Raw genomic sequence first — 16,194 nt, 5'->3', positions numbered from 1 at the left:
TACTATCAGCAGCAGCACTTTAGTCCTGGAACAGCAGTTAGTATTGTAAAGGATGGCCCTCATTTGGACTGCAGACAGTTATTAAGTCATAGCTTATGGAACACAATATGGCCTGCATATTCAATATCTTCATTAAACAATTACTGTGCCTTTGTTAAATTGGTTGGCCAGCTAATCTTGTTAAGCCATTTGCCTGAGGCCTAATTCCATGGAAGGTGATATAGTGAGCGACACGACTATTTTGAGGCGTCTCTCTTGCTTTCATATCAGGACCCTGGTATTGTGTTTGTAATAGGAAGGCGGCGTTATTAAGATGTAATGTGGGAGTTGAGGAGATATTATATATAATGACTATCTATTCTTATCGTCTATTAGAGGACTCTTGAGATTTATAGGCTGTGTGTGTTCAGACTTTCAGCCAAGTATCCTCCACAGCAGAGAAGCAGAATATACCATCCATCCATCCATCCATCCATCCTCCATCTATCATCCATCCATCCATCCAGCCAGCCATACATCAATCATCCATCTATCATTCATCCATCATCCATCCATCCTGCTAGCCAGCCATCTATCCATCCATCCATCCATCCATCCATGCTGCCAGCCATCCATCCATCCATCCATCCCTCACCTATCCATCCATCCATCCATCCATCCATTCAGCCCGTCAGCCACCCATCCTGCAAGTCATCCATCCATCCATCCATCCATCCATCCTGCCTGCCTGCCAGCCATCCTGCCAGCTGGCTAGATTTGCAGACTCATCCATTGGACAGACTCCTCTCTGAGACTCGTCTGATCATTTCTGACTCATCACCTTTCTTGTCAAGGTGACACATTGTTCAGGCTTTCTAAATAAATACAGGGTGTGGTGAGGAGTCATACAGAGTATGGTGAACATATCGAAGCACCAAGGGCCGTGATCAGTGGAGTCTATATCAGTGTCAGAGAGAATGTATCAGCTGTGATATCATTTCCATGAAACATGAAGAGTCTGATTATTGCTCTCTGTACTAGAGGTAAGACCTGGCACCTGACATGGCTTACAATGGTTACAGTTACTGGATAAAAAAATAATATGTGGGTCATAACTGTTAAGCAGCAACATTTCTGTTCCCATTTATTTCTTCCTCATATTTTCTTGTCAAAATGTGTCAGATATTTATAAATGGCTTAAATTATACATTAAGGTCTTTTTAATCACATAACCACTAAATAACACACATTAAAAATGACTTTATAAAATATTCAAAATATTATTCACGTTTATAACCCTTTTTATCACCCAGTTCATCTTTTCTTGCATTCAAAAGACTACAGTTCCACTGTAATACGTTACATACGTTTTTAAAGTGGGAGTAAATTAAGTAAGGTTAGCAGCAACTTCCGTTTTTTGTTCATTTTATTTTATTTTAATTTTTATGTTCCATGATGTTAATCTGTCACACTCTTGATGTTGGTTCAAAGTTGGTTCAATCAAAAAAAAAAAAAAGGTAAAAATGTTTTTGATAAAGTTATATAAATTCTGTTTACGTGTAAAGTAGCTACCTAAATCCAGATCACTCACAGGGCTATGGCTAATTTAGCTCAAAATGTTCCACTGTGTCAGGTCTAAAACCATTAAACCAGTCCACCTATAGTGAAAATGATTTGATCGCCAGGGCCAATATGTTTTCCTGACAGTTAAACATGTTACTGTTCTTATATGAATGTATTACAGAGTGTTATCATGTTGTGTCTGAGTGGTTTGGGCTTACAGGGTGTCTGTTTGGTCAGTAGTTTGTCCCGTTAAACAACAGTAGCCTCCAGCTTTTTTAGTCATCTTTGGTTTTGATCAGTAAATTTTTAGTGTAAGAATTTTCAATTTGATTTTCACACAAACACACACACACACACACACACACACACACACACACACACACATATATTCAACATAAAACATGTATTTGATTTGTTTGTTTTTAGTTTTAAGTGTTTAGAATGTTGGAAAAATAATTCATCTTCACATCTATGTCTTGTATTACAGAGGACACACAGCATGAATCTGTTTAAGAGGCATCTGTATTTAAATAAAAATGAAGGTTTGCAAAGTAATAATTCCATATTAGTTGTTTAATCAAAAATATAAAACCAATCTAATTTAGTTTCGGTGCATGCATGTAACGAATAAATCTGCAGGTGTGGATGTGTGTTACAGTGGGACAGTGGGACAGTGAGCAGCAGTGCAGCCTTACAGCAGGAGCTGAATTTACCTGCCTCTGAATTTCAACTGCACTCTCACTTTGACACAAAGTCTTCTGGATTGAGAGACTTACTGCAGCTGCTGTTGTCATTACCGGTCATGGCAATCTGTTTGTCCATTATAAACGGTGAAGTTCTTGCATCAACAAAAGCTCGTCCCTGGGTGGGCTCGAACCACCAACCTTTCGGTTAACAGCCGAACGCGCTAACCGATTGCGCCACAGAGACAGCTGCGCACCACTTCCACAGAAAACCGGACTGTATCTTTAGGTCCGACCAACCTGCATTTGATTTAGATTGAAGCTGTCAGGCTGGAGATGTAAACCTTTTCACTTACCACCTTTTTTTCTGCTTGTTGGAGAGGTGGAAGCTTCCACATGCAGACATGTTGAAGGTGACGGGACACTGTGTTTTTAAACTCTCTATTTCAGCTGAACTCTGACTTTGAATCCAGGTGTTTTCTATTGGACGCAACACACCTGATGATTTCTCACCATCATTTTGCTGCTGGTTTCATAACTGATCACAATAACCTGCTTTTTCATTCACAGAACTTCACTGAGTGGGCCTCAACCACCAGCCTTTGTACAGACGGACACACCGACCTCTTGCTCTACGGAGTACTGATGTGTCGTTCGCGAACGAGCCGGCTCTAAGAACCAACTCCCGTCGGGGAGAACCGAATCTTCAGCGGCTTCTCCTCAGCTCTGCTGAAAATCCATACAGGCGAGGGCGGGACTTTATTTTGACGGGCACACCATACGGCCAATCACATGCGAGCATAGACTAGGATCATACCATTATGTGAAAGAAGGAAGGGAGGCAGGCCAGATACACACAGAGGGACAGAGAGACGGGGCAGCTGGATTTAAATGCAGAAGCAGCATCTGATTTGTTTGCTGTGTTCAGCTGTTCATTTAAAGGTTTCATTAAAATGTTAAACAACAGTAACTGTGTAGTTTTTTGTACCGAAAAGAATGGAAAAAAATAAGGCTATTATAAAGCACTGAATAAAAAATTGCTTACCAACACACAAACCATTCACAGCTGCTAAATTAGGCTAAAATAGAAGGCTCTGAGTGATACTCAATTAAGAGCTATTTGGGAGCCATGAGAGCCGGCTCTTTTAAGGGAGCCGAGCCAAAAGAGCCGAATCTTTGAAAAGAGCCGTACCCCACATCCCTACACAGAGACCGCTCTTGCCTGTTGTTGAGGGGGAGGAGCCTTGATCTGCAGGCCACACCCACTTGCTCTTGCAGTTCACTTCAAAATGTCAGGCTGTAGACCTTCATGTTTATCAATTTACTCTCCTGCTTTTTTCAACAGAGGACGCTGAGCTGATGCAGACATCATTCATACTGTTTGGGATTAATTTCAGGATTTCCTGAATTGTGTTACCAAGCAATCGAATTAAAAGCTGCTGGTTCATGATTAGCACAGGGTTGGGCACCACAGGAGAGCTCAACATTTTGAGAAATATTATTGTTTGCTGTCAAAGCCACAGTCAGATGAGAAGATTAATATCAGGTTCATCTCTGAAACACAGCCTCCATCAGAAGAGAAAAAAAAAATATTTCAACAGCTCCATCCATCAAACAGTCACCTGGTTTGTTCATCGCTGTGCAAACCTGCCGACCACACTATGAGACGCTGCTTTCAATCTCTGCACACAGTGGTTGTAGGTCAATAGAAAGCTCGGCCGCGACAGGAACATGTAATGATTCTCGTTGCCTCCAGTCTTTTTGCTGAGCATGTCTCAGTCCAGAGATTTGAACCCACAACACCCGTAGTCATGACTTTACTCCCCACTGACCACTCTTAGCCCTTCACTGCTATGCACACACACTGTTCAGTATTTGTGTCTCAGCACTAGCTGCCTGATGAGAGACAAATACATGGACGGCACCACACACACACACACACACACACACACACACACACACACTCATACACAGGCCAGACAAATGATTACAGCATACAGTACGTAGCTGGGTGAGGATAAATATTCATGTACCAGCACGCCTACGTACTGTATCACTTTGTCATGCTAAGTCTTTGTCCATGCCCACGTTCACATGCGGCACGGCTCATTCTGTATGCGTTCAGCAAACACAATTACATTACATAAACTCCAGTCAGTCAGCAGCCAGAGGCAGTGTGTCCTCAGAGGGACGCAAACAGTCCTCAAACAAACAGTCCACATGGTCATAAAAGACACCTAGTCGGACAAGTTTTACTTTCTGACTGGTCCTTATTTTACAGGTAGATTATCTTGTTGATGCTGCCTGCATGGCCCAGACGTGTCCATTCACTGCAGCTCCCCTTCCAATAGACAACTCCAGTGCTGGTTTGCAGGACTGTGAGGGAACTGCTGCAGACATACAGAGGACACTAAGACAAAGACATGTTGAATCTGCTGTCTGTCCTTTGAATCTGAGGACAGAAACATGAACTGTAAAGTGATTAAAGTGATGATTATTACTGGGTTGGGAGACAGTTACTGCTTGGAGCGAAGGAGTTCAGGTATTTCGGGGTAAAATGGAGCGTGAGATGGACAGGAGGTTTGGCGCGGCATCTGCAGTGATCGGTAGTGATGGCCAAATGAAGCCTCATGAAGCATCATCTTTATTTTCTGAGCCCACTAGATGGCGCTCATGGTTTAAAGAGAGAGGCTCAAAGAATGGCAATTTAGTGAGGTTTTAACCTTTTTTTTTTTTTTTTAACAAAAAGCGCCATCTAGTGGGCTCAGAAAATTAAGTAAGTGCTTCATGAGGCTTCATTTGGCCATCACTAGTGATCAGGGCTTTGCGCTGGACGGCTGTGGTGAAGAGGGAGCTGAGCCGGGTGCCGGAGCTTTTGATTAACCAGATTATAACAATATAAAACTTGATTTTTTTGGCATATATTGAGAAATAGGTGCACATAATGTCCTGCAGTGTGGTCTAAAGAGTTAAAAAGACATTCTCTCCATTTCATCTTGATATTTATCTCTGCTCTCTGCTGCTAAAAGTCGCAGATTGATAAGTTTGATTTTATAGGTTGTATGCAGTTGATACTGGCATACACAAGCATACATATTTTCTTTTACAGGAAGAAATCATGATTTTATTTTGACATAAGAACATGAAGAAATCAATGTTTTTTTGGGTTGTCCATCCGACCATCTGTCCCTCTGTCCATTCATCTGTCCGTCCCATTCTTGTGAAAAAGATACCTTAAGAATGACTTGACAAAATTCCTTCAATTTTGGCACAAACGTCCACTAGACTCAACGATGAACTGATTACATTTATGTTGTCAAAGGACACTGTGACCTTGTCTGTCTCATTCTTGTGAACATGATATCTCAAGATCACCTTGAGGGAATTTCTTCAAATTTGGCACAAATGTCCATTTAGACTTTGCGTTGAACTAATTAGAATTTGGTGGTTGAAAGTCAAGGTCATTGTGACCTTGCATGCAACTCCTTGTCCTGAATGCAATATCTCAAGAAAGCCTTAAGGGACATTCCCTTTGCCAGATTTGGCACAAATGTCCAATTGGACTCAAAAATGAACCCATTAGAATTTGGAGGTCAAAGGTCAAAGGTCAAGGTCACTGTGATGTAACAAAACATGTTTTTTTAGCCATAATTCAAGAATTCATACACTAGTTATGGTTAAATTTCACAAGAAGGTCTAACAGGATAAAATGATGAAGTGATGACATTTTATATCCAAAAGGTCAAAGGTCAACTTCACCGTGACATCATCATGTTCTGCAAAAACACTTTTCTGACCATTATTCAGCGTCACATCTCGGGAACAGAAGGGGAGACATTTGGTCAGATACTGAATTGGTGACTCTAATCTTGAAACTTGAGTGCTGCATGGAGCCAACTTCCTGACCTCTTAGTTCCTCTGAACAACGTCTTTTAACTGTCCCACAATCGAGGCTGGTGGGTAAGGGGAGATTGTGTCTTTGCGGTAGCTGCTCCGAAGCTCTGGACCAGTGTTCCACTCTCAATCACCCTTTGATAGCTGTTAATAAACAGCCGTTAGTTTTTGAAATGTAATTTTGTTTGCGAATCATATGTTAGTATATTGGGTTTATATATCTTAATGTACTTCCTTATGCGTGCACACAAAAGTCACCGTATGGAGCTGTAAATACACAGTTTTTGTAAGTGATCTTTAGCTTTTAAATAGTGATGTGATACATAGGGAGCAAACATTTTTTTAAATGTACAAATTAGACAGTTAAATGATAAAGGATAATACAATGAAACTCAACAGCCCCACGAGTCCCCAGTTTGAGAAGCATTTAATAGTGGCTACAGTTAGCAGACAGAGAACACCTCACATCAGAGTGCTGTGGCCCCCCGCTGTATTCACTGTCCAGTCACATAACATACAGTCACCAAAGAAGAACAGAGGTGTTTCCTCTGCTTTGCAGCTTTGCCATCTCCCTACGCTTGGTTCAAAGGTACAGCGTTCTCCCTCTGAGCTCCAGCTTCATTGTTTACCAGAAGCTGAACCCCCCTAATAAGCTTTGACACCGTGTAGGCCGCCAGCCTCTGCTGCCGCACAAGCAACGCGGCAAAAAACAGCAAGCTCAGACTGGTGTGTAATGACTGAAAGAAAAGGAAGAAAAGTCTTTGTGTGTGTGTCAGCATCTCCAGGAAATCGGTTTTCTAATCTGTCTACCGTTAAGACTACTGTCCTACGCCCACTATGGGACACACACACACACACACACACACACACACACACACACACAACAATGCACATGAACTCACACTGATGCTGATTTCTTCTGGGTTTGGCTCTGTGATAGGCCCATTCATCATGGAAGTAGTTGTGCAGTACAGTGCATCGTGTACACACCGTCTCACACAACACTGCCCTGCTACTTCAGCAGCTGGAGGGGTTTTCCTACTTGAGAATTCTGCCTGTGTTTATATTCCGACCACACAATAATCTAGTCAGAAAATAAGTCTATCTAAGTGTTTCAACAGTACAGTGATTTGTGGCAGAGGTAGTGTTCGCTGTGCTACGTTTTGTCCCACAAATGGCGGCCTGACATCAGAGCCAGTCGTCAGACACACATGCCTTGCAGTGTTTGTTGGAGATCAGTATGCATAATCACTGTTGTCCTGTCCTTTGCCCTTGCAGAAAGAGGGAGCCCATCATCACTGGCTGAAATGCCAAGTCACTGAGTCACCGCAGCTTCCTGTGGTACCTGTAAACAGAGAGAGTCAAGGAGACGCAGACATAAAAAGAGAGGGAGAATGTGACGTCCTCTGTCTGACTTTAAACTGACTTTTCGAGTCATAAGCTGGATTTGTGACACATTTTAATGGAAATATTAGTCTCTGGGATTTTAAGGACATCATGTCTACCTGGGGGAGAATTATTGAGATGTTACAATTGTTGTGAATATCTCATTAAACTCCATGTAGTGCCATTATGATTGTCTACCAACCAACTGGCTGTGCACACATATCGAAATGTTATAAATTCTCATATTGCTATTTATTTGCCTCAACTGCACAGAGATCAGGGACTTCATTTAAAACAGGCTTATTAAAGACATTTATTTTTAATTTCCCTGTTGATCAAGTAGAGTGGCACAGGGTGCATTGGTTAGCATTGTCACCTCAAATCAAGAGTTTGCATGTTCTCTCTGTGTCAGTGTGGGTTTACTTCAGGTTAATTGGTGACTCTAAAAAGTGCCGTGAATGGTTTCCTCTCTTTTTTTCAGCACTGTGATAGTCTGGTGACCTGAGACCTAAGATAAGCACTTATGGAAAATGATTGAATGTTTCACAAGTGGAGTTTATTCATATTTTATTCTAATCTCAGGCCTTGAAATATATTTTTTCCAAACATGATATGTCACAAATATATTGCCCATCCAGACCACTCTCTGCTGGGCCACAGTGTGTGGGTAGGTGAGGTGTGTGTCATTGTATTTGCAGATTGTGACCATTTAGTTGGATTTTGCGACCATGGAGCACCACTGCGACTTGGAAATATCATCGACATATGAACTGGAGAGCTGCTAGTTTGTTTTCAGCTTACAACGAGTAAATTCTCACATTTTGCTGCCCGTCATTTAAATTTAACTTTTAACAAGTTTAACAGTAGTGTGAGCAGGTGAGGCCTGTGTTTTTGTATCTGCAGGGCTCCAAACCATGATCATTTAGTTGCATTTTGTGACTATGGAGCACCAATGCAACCTGTAAATAAAATTCTAATATAAACTGGAGAGCTGTTAGTTTGTTTCCATCTCACAGATCAAATCTTTGCTAATTGCTACTGCTGACTGGAGGCTTCAAGTTCGCATTATAAACAAGAATTTCTGCCCGAGATGAGCCGAGTGTTTCACAATAAAAGCACCAGTGGTCCCGCTTTGATTTATTTCATTATATAAATACTTTATTCAACTTTATTATAACAGTACTTTAACTTTATTATAACACTACTTTATCTGAATGTTTTGAAAAAGTAGTTTTTATAGTAGTTTATTAGTAGTTACACTATTTTAGAGGACATTTCAAAATATAGTGATGCAGCCTAAAAATAGTGATATATATATTTATAGGCCCTATCGCCAGCCCTAGTAAGAACTTGTGAACCCCGTCTCCCTCCAGTCCTCCATTTATTCGTCAACACTACCAAGATGAGCTTTCTATATGTCCCCAAATGAACCTGCTTGATAGCAGCAGCTGCTCTGAGGGAATGAACTTTGGAGGCCAGACGGCCCATAGGAGGGGAGGGACCATTGAATCACTTTCACAGTAAATTACTTGGACATTTTTTACAGTAAACTGTTGTGAAATGACAGCTGGATACTGTGATCTCACAGTAGCTATACCTGCATATTACTGTGATTTAGCAGTATGCTCCTGCAAAATTACTATATTTAACTGTAACCTCACAGTTAAAGCCCACTGCATTACTGTGATAAAACAGTATTTTCCTGTAAATTACTGTATTTCACTGTAATCTCACAGTTAAACTGCTTCTGTAAAATTACTATATTTACCTGCATGAATTTCACATCTCTGCTTTTTGCAGATGATGTGGTTCTGTTGGTGTCCTCACACCTTGACCTCCAGCATGCACTGGGGCAGTTTGCAACCGAATGTGAAGCGGTCGGTAGTGATGGCCAAATGAAGCCTCGTGAAGCGCACTAGATGGTGCTCATGGTTTAAAGAGAGAGGCTCAAAGAATGGCAATTCAGTGTGCTTTTAACCTTTTGTTGAACAAAAAGCGCCATCTAGTGGGCTCAGAAAATAAAGTAAGTGCTTCATGAGACTTCTTTTGGCCATCACTAGCGGTCGGGATGAGCGTCAGCACCTTGAAGTCTGAGGCCATAGTTCTCTGCTGGAAAATGGTGGATTGCACCTTCTGGGTTAGGAGAGTTACTGCCCCAAGTGAAGGGGTTTAAGTATCTTGGGGTCTTGTTCAGTAATGAGGGAAGAATGGAGCGTGAGATGGATTGGTGGTTGAGTGTGCCATCTGCAGTGATGAGGGCGCTGCGCCGCACCATCTCTGTGAAGAGGGAGCTCACCCGGGAGGCGAAGCTTTCGACTTACTGGTCCATCTATGTCCCAACCCTCACCTATGGTCATGAGCTCTGGGTAGTGACTGAAAGAATGAGATCACAGATACACGCGGCCGAAATGAGTTTCCTCTGTCGTGTGTCTGGGCTCAGCCTCAGAGATAGGGGGAAGAGCTCGGAGTAGAGCCGCTGCTCCTTCATGTTGAAAGGGGTCAGTTGAGGTGGTTCGGGCATCTGATCAGGATCCTCCTGGGCTCCTCCCACTGGTAGGAGGCCCCGGGGCAGACCCAGAACACATTGGAGGGATTACATATCTAATCTGGCCTGAGAACGTCTTGGGGTCCCCCAGGAGGAACTAGAAAGGTTAGTTGGGGAGAGGGACGTCTGGGGTGCTTTGCTTGGCCTGCTGCCTCCGCGACTCAGCTTCAGAATAAGCAGATGACAATGGATGGATGAATTTCACACTGAAATTCTGAATTTGATTAAATATCACAGTAAAAGTCTGTGAGGTCATAAAAATGTAATTTATTGTAAAATATTACAGTTACATGCTGTAACTTCCTGGAAATAATTTGCAGTGCACATCTCAGTGATTACTCTCGAATAAATCATAAATATTCTTTCTTTTCTTAATTATGTTGAGAATATCATACAGCCACTGTTATTGCTCCGCATGCTTTTGTCCTTATTGTAGTTTATCTTTTGCTTTTCAGTAAATCAGAGGATTGTTTGAGTCATTGTACTTCTAGAACAGTCCCACTGATTGTTAATGTCAGCCTCTTGGTTATTCAAGAGCGCAGCTCAAAGCTTGGCTAATAAGGATGAAAGAGAAATGTGATTTGCCAGTAAAAGGGGGAATCTTTATGGAGCCACTGGGCCATAGTGTGGACGTCAAACCTTTCATTAGTGTCTTCATTTGGGGGCTGGTGACAACAGTGGCACGACCTTTGCTAGCTGAACATTGGGCACTTAAGACTGGGGGATGGTGGGTGGCGGGGGCCTTGGATGACTCCTGGCTGCTGCTGCTGCTGTTGGAAATAGCTTTTGCAATCTCATAATAATAGCCATCTTTGGTGCAATTAAATCATCCATTTTTCCCCTTATGGCCTTCACCTCCTGTCACATACATGCCTTGGTTCCACTATCCGCCATAGATTGGGGAGGGAACAGAGAAAAAAGCTGGAGAAGGAGTGCATGGAGGCAGGAGGGGGGATGATGGGAGACAGAGAGAGAGGTCAACAGAGACAGGGAGAGAGGGGGAAAGAGACAGAGAGGACGAGGCAGGCCTTTTGTGTGTGTGCAGATTAATTAGAATCCTTCTGGACTGCCATTAGAGCTCATTAAAAGGAGCCACAGCCATACAGGCATCAAACAAAGAGCTGGGACTGAACCCCGATCCAACCCCCACCACTGTCTGCTCTACTCACAATAACTGCGTGTGTGTGTGTGTGTGTTTGTATGCGCGTGTGTATATATGTATGTGTTGCAGTATGTATAAATGCATGTGTGAATGGATGCATATGTTTGTGTGGGGTTAGACTAAATGCTACCTCTCCTAAACAACCTCAAAGTGTGTGCATGTGTGTGTGTGTGTGTGTGTGTGTGACTGCTAGGTTTGGTATGTAGATGAAGCATTATGTTAATGATATTTTCCCCTCTTTTTGGCTCTCCACAGGCCCTGTTAGCATAAATGATGCTCCCCCAGCTAGCCAGCGGAGGCTCGCACATCGCCACTAAAGGGATGAATTAGTCCTCCGAATCCCAGATCAGATCCTTGTTCATTTTCAATAAGTATTGGACCAGGGTTCCACATGCATTATGATGAGAGTGTTTATGGGTGCTTATTAGTGGGTGCCCGTGGTGGCACCGAATGATAATGTACTGGAGTTATTAAAGCGATGTACAGAACAGGCCTACGGCTTTGACAATTAGGATAACAACCTGCAAAGCTCTGGGTTTAGAAAATCACTGGTTTTATAAGATCACTGCTTGAATGTGTGTGTGTGTATAAAAGGGTGAAGCTTTGCAGTGTCAACACTGTATCTGAAGTGTTTAAATCTTACTATTTTCATACTTTAAAAAACAAACAAAAAACAGTACTCACCAGTTTCTCCAGAACGCATTTTGATTGAGTAAAAAAAAAAAGAGTAGAAAATATCAATGACTCACTGATATAATGACACCAGTAGCAGTAGCTAGGTTATGGTAAATGTAATGTTTAATGGGATGATGTAATATTTGGAGAATACCTGTTAATGCATGAAGTCAATGTACTGGAGCAGTTTTCACAACCAGTTCTCACTCTGAAGTCGTTGAAATCTGGCGCCTGGTCAGTGACTTCAGGCATCAGACACAGCCGTCCTTTCACATCGGCATGATACGTGGATGGTCACTGTTATTATTTAATGCCGCCCAGGAGTGCCTCAGGGAAACGTGGTGGGACAACAATGAAAGTGGTGGCTAAAGGGGTGGGGTCAGGGTGGTGGATGGGTCCAACAACCACTGAGTTTCACCCGGGGGGGTGTGATAGTAAAGGTGCAGGGGCTCGACTAAAATGCAGCTGTTGGGCATAAAACATGCTTCTACTTGACAACTGATGCCATGTGCCAAACTTACAATATCAAAATATGAAGTTATGAACTGAAAAAAATAACCTGGGATCCACACAGAGTATCTGAATGTGTATGTTACTTGTTAAGGTGCGGACACACCAAACCGACATCAAAGAACTAGCAACGAAGAAAGCCAACTGTTGCGTCGTCTACGTCGCCTCACGTCACCCTGTGTCAGTTGCATTTGAACACACTACACGGACTACATCCGACGGCCAAGTAGCACGTACGTTCTGCGCCTGCGTGAGAGGAAATAACTCAAAAAGGGAAACCAGAAGTCTGAGGAATGCATGAGATAAACAAAGTAGCGGATGCCTACCACTGTTATAAACCAAAAAGAAGAGGAAGAAGAAAACGGTTTTTCAAAGACAGTGGTACATCCTGTCAGCCGAAGAGTTTCCTATCTGTGCAGCCGAGCACCGCAGCACCTCCACGGACTATCTCATCCAGACGGGAGGCTAGCGGAGGCTAACTGGCTGTGCTTCCCTCCAGTCATGCTGTGGCTAACGCTCCGCTAGCCGCTCCCAGCTAGCTCCGGTTTGTTATTCAGGTTAAAGTGGGAAGAAGCAGCGGGTCTGTGGGGCAGCTGAGTGAAGTGGAGCCTGAGGAGGAAGCACCGGTTAGCCCTGGTTTCACTACAGGCAGATTCACTCGCTACAGGAGCGAGGAAATAAAACCTGAACAGCCAATCAGAGTGATCTCTCTCACCGACAAGCTCCGCCGCCGATTCAACATGCTCAATCGGCCGAAAAGCCGCCGTCAGGGGTCTGACTAGTGCCAACTGTGCGGGTCACACCGCAAAAACTAGGGCGACATACGCTCACCGACGGCCTGACATATCAGCACCTTTAAGGTGATGTTAAGATCTGGTCTTTCACCTACAGTGTCTACAGCCACAGATACAGCGTGACAGTAGCATCGTCATGTTTATTACTGTGTCAGTACTGGTGTGCTGATGCCATCCAGTGATACAAGTCCCACCTTGCTGTTGAAACTATGGTCTGTTTACACGTCATAACACACTTTGCACAAGACACACACATCCTAACTGTTTCAATATGCCGCCCTGAATCAGGAGAGCTCTGTCTTTGTCCTAAACATTACACTTCTGGGAGGGAAACAAGTAGAAGTGAGTTTAATTCCATCTTTGAAATCTGTATGAAACGGTGAAATTGCTTCAGATATCATCCAGTGTAAGGTCTGCATTAGTGGTTGTCTGCTCTATGACCTTAAGTTTGAACACCCCATCAGAGACGTATCCAAAATGACTTTCTCTCATCGTAGAAATGTGGCAAAGTTCAGACCATTTCTCACTCCGGCGCACACTAGAAATGTAATGCACGCTTTTATCGCCAGCAGGCCACATTACTCTTCTTTCAGGTCTCCCAACAAATACTGTTAGCTCTACAACAAAATGGATAACACCTTTGTCAATTTCTTCGATCAGGAGAGACTGGTTCTGAGAGAAAAGAATATTTATTTACATGGGCGAATAAGTGTGAGAAATGTGAAAAGTCTTTGGTGATTAGACCCCATCATGATGTCATATTTCAGGAGGGTGGTGAGGACGTAGATCAGGGAACCCCTCCATGGAGTCTAGACGCTGGTGGTGGTAACGGTGGAGATGAGATGGAGAAGAACGTCAGGATGTGGATGTGAAGAGGAGTGGGCTTTTCATGAGCTGGTCCTGGTGGAGAGTGCCAAGATTCCTCCTAAAGATGGCAATTGGTCGGTGTTGAGCGTGAGAATGAGCTCCAGGATGTCCAATACAGGTCGCTGCTCACACACACAAAGTCTGGGTGATATCTTCGTTTAAATCAAGGTCAGATGTTTGGACTCAAGCTGGGCCTCGACTACATCTCCACCTCATCACTCCACAGTGTAGAGTGGGCGTTGGAGTCGTCAGTGCTGATGTGGAATTTCCCTTTGCATCTTCCTGGTGGTTCGTTGGTTAGTGATAAAATAGACCTTTACTAAAAGCATGTAGTGTGTGATTGTGTGTGTGTGTGTGTGTGTGTGTGTGTGTGTACGAAAGAGTTGGTGCCAGCTTACCTCACTAAGTAGCATATTGTAGCAAGCTTGCCAGTTAGCAGGGGTTTATGCAGGGCCATTGCCTCTGATTATCTTTAACATCTTGCTGAGTGCACTGCACTGGGTTGTGCCAGCAGAGCACACACACACACACACACACACACCCTTACTCACACACACACACACACACACACACACCCTTACTCACACACACACACACACGCACTGACAAGTGACAGTGGAGCCGGTGGACCTCTTATTACTCTCTTGGCCGAGCTCATTCGAACTGGACTTTTAATCCATCAACAATGATGATCCTGGACCTGTGAGAGAGAGGGTGTTTGTGTGTGTGTGTGTGTGTGTGTGTGTGCATAGATCTGCAGCTTATAGAGCGTCCCCAGCAGCTTCCTCTCACTTCAGCTCTGTCTGTGTATTTGGTGCCTCCAGAGGGGCCAGTATTTCAGGGTCATCAAGTTTCTATTTCCTTTCTACTTCATTTATCTCAGGCTTTGGGGCTAATTGTTTTCCCAGCACCAGCATGGCCAGGGACCTTCTTCTGAAAGGCCACTAAATGCAAGGTGCTGTTAACGTCAGCTCTAAAATTATCGGGAAAACACAAAGATCCCTCGTACGGCTTAAAAAAAATCCTCAAAAAGCATGTACAAATATTGTGACCACACACATGTCGTCTATGACCACTTTAACATGGTGCCATGCCATTTTTTAAAACAGTGTTGAAATGTCTGTGTGGTGTTGTCGGCCATCTGTCGGCTGTTTACCAGAATTTTGTATGTCTTACTTTTGTCATTAAAATAAAAAAATAAAATAATAGAATAAAAAAATGAAAATAAAACTTACACATAAGCTTCTCTGGTGGCATTTCTTTTTCTTTATCTAAGCTACTTGGTTTTTGGAATAGTTCCTGCACCACTTTACGATAAAATAAACTTGAACACTGTTTTGTAGAGACGAGGGTTGGATATATCTGATCCTAAATACAATGTAGCATCTTAAGTGTTAACATCTGTATGACAATATTTAATGTCTGTTTCAGTTTGAGCGGCTAAAGGAGGGTAGTCACACTGAACTTTATTTGTACTTGTATTTGTGCGAACACAATATGGCGTTGCACATGGTCAGTAAGTCGGCATCAATGTAGACTCCTTGTTGGAGGGTTTTAAAACCCACATGACTCCCTAACATGTAATTTATAGTTCTGCGTTGAATCGACGCGTAGGCTGCGGCGTAGACTCCATGTCGATTTGGAGCCTATGCCGTAACCTAACGTGCACCTCCCCAGAATTGTAACTACATGTCGCGGTGACGCAGACCTCCTGTCTGTCTCTGTAAGCTGACACCATTTCCCTCAGTGGAAACGAAGCTTGTATTTACTTGTATTTCACAGATAAGAAACAATAAATTGTGAAGACAATAAAGCCTCCACAAAAATAGCATTTTAAGTCGTGTGTGTGATTTATCCTGGCTTCATATGAGCAGAGGAAATCTCTGCTAGCTGCTAGGGTAATCAATACAATGTAAAATGCCATAGGCTGGCGCTAATAACGTTAGCATGTTGTATTTGTTAGGAAAACGTGTTTAGTATAAGACAGTTGTTTTGTCGGTGAACCTTGTGAGTTGTAATAGAGCCAAATTATGTGCCGTTACCTTTGTTACATGTTGCTGTTGTCCCTGGTTTTATATGAGAAGAGGGAAAGATCGCTAGACGCTAGGCTAATTTATACAATGTAAAATGCCATAG

At 42.9% G+C, this 16,194-nt stretch overlaps 1 long non-coding RNA gene and 1 other non-coding gene across 6 annotated transcripts in view; one reads left to right on the top strand and one right to left on the bottom strand.

Annotated features, from left to right (window-relative positions):
* The window catches only part of LOC126397384 (uncharacterized), a 771,111-nt gene that overhangs the window by 113,289 nt on the left and 641,628 nt on the right, over positions 1–16,194 (top strand). The gene's annotated exons all lie outside the window — the stretch shown is intronic.
* On the bottom strand, positions 2,399–2,472 carry trnan-guu (transfer RNA asparagine (anticodon GUU)). The gene has a single exon. It is a non-coding gene; the product is annotated as a tRNA-Asn (tRNA).

The sequence above is a fragment of the Epinephelus moara genome, chromosome 11 (genome assembly GCF_006386435.1).
Source record: "Epinephelus moara isolate mb chromosome 11, YSFRI_EMoa_1.0, whole genome shotgun sequence".
Lineage (NCBI taxonomy): Eukaryota > Metazoa > Chordata > Actinopteri > Perciformes > Serranidae > Epinephelus > Epinephelus moara.
Note: the sequence above shows the minus strand (reverse complement) of the source record. Positions and strands in the feature narration are given on the sequence as shown.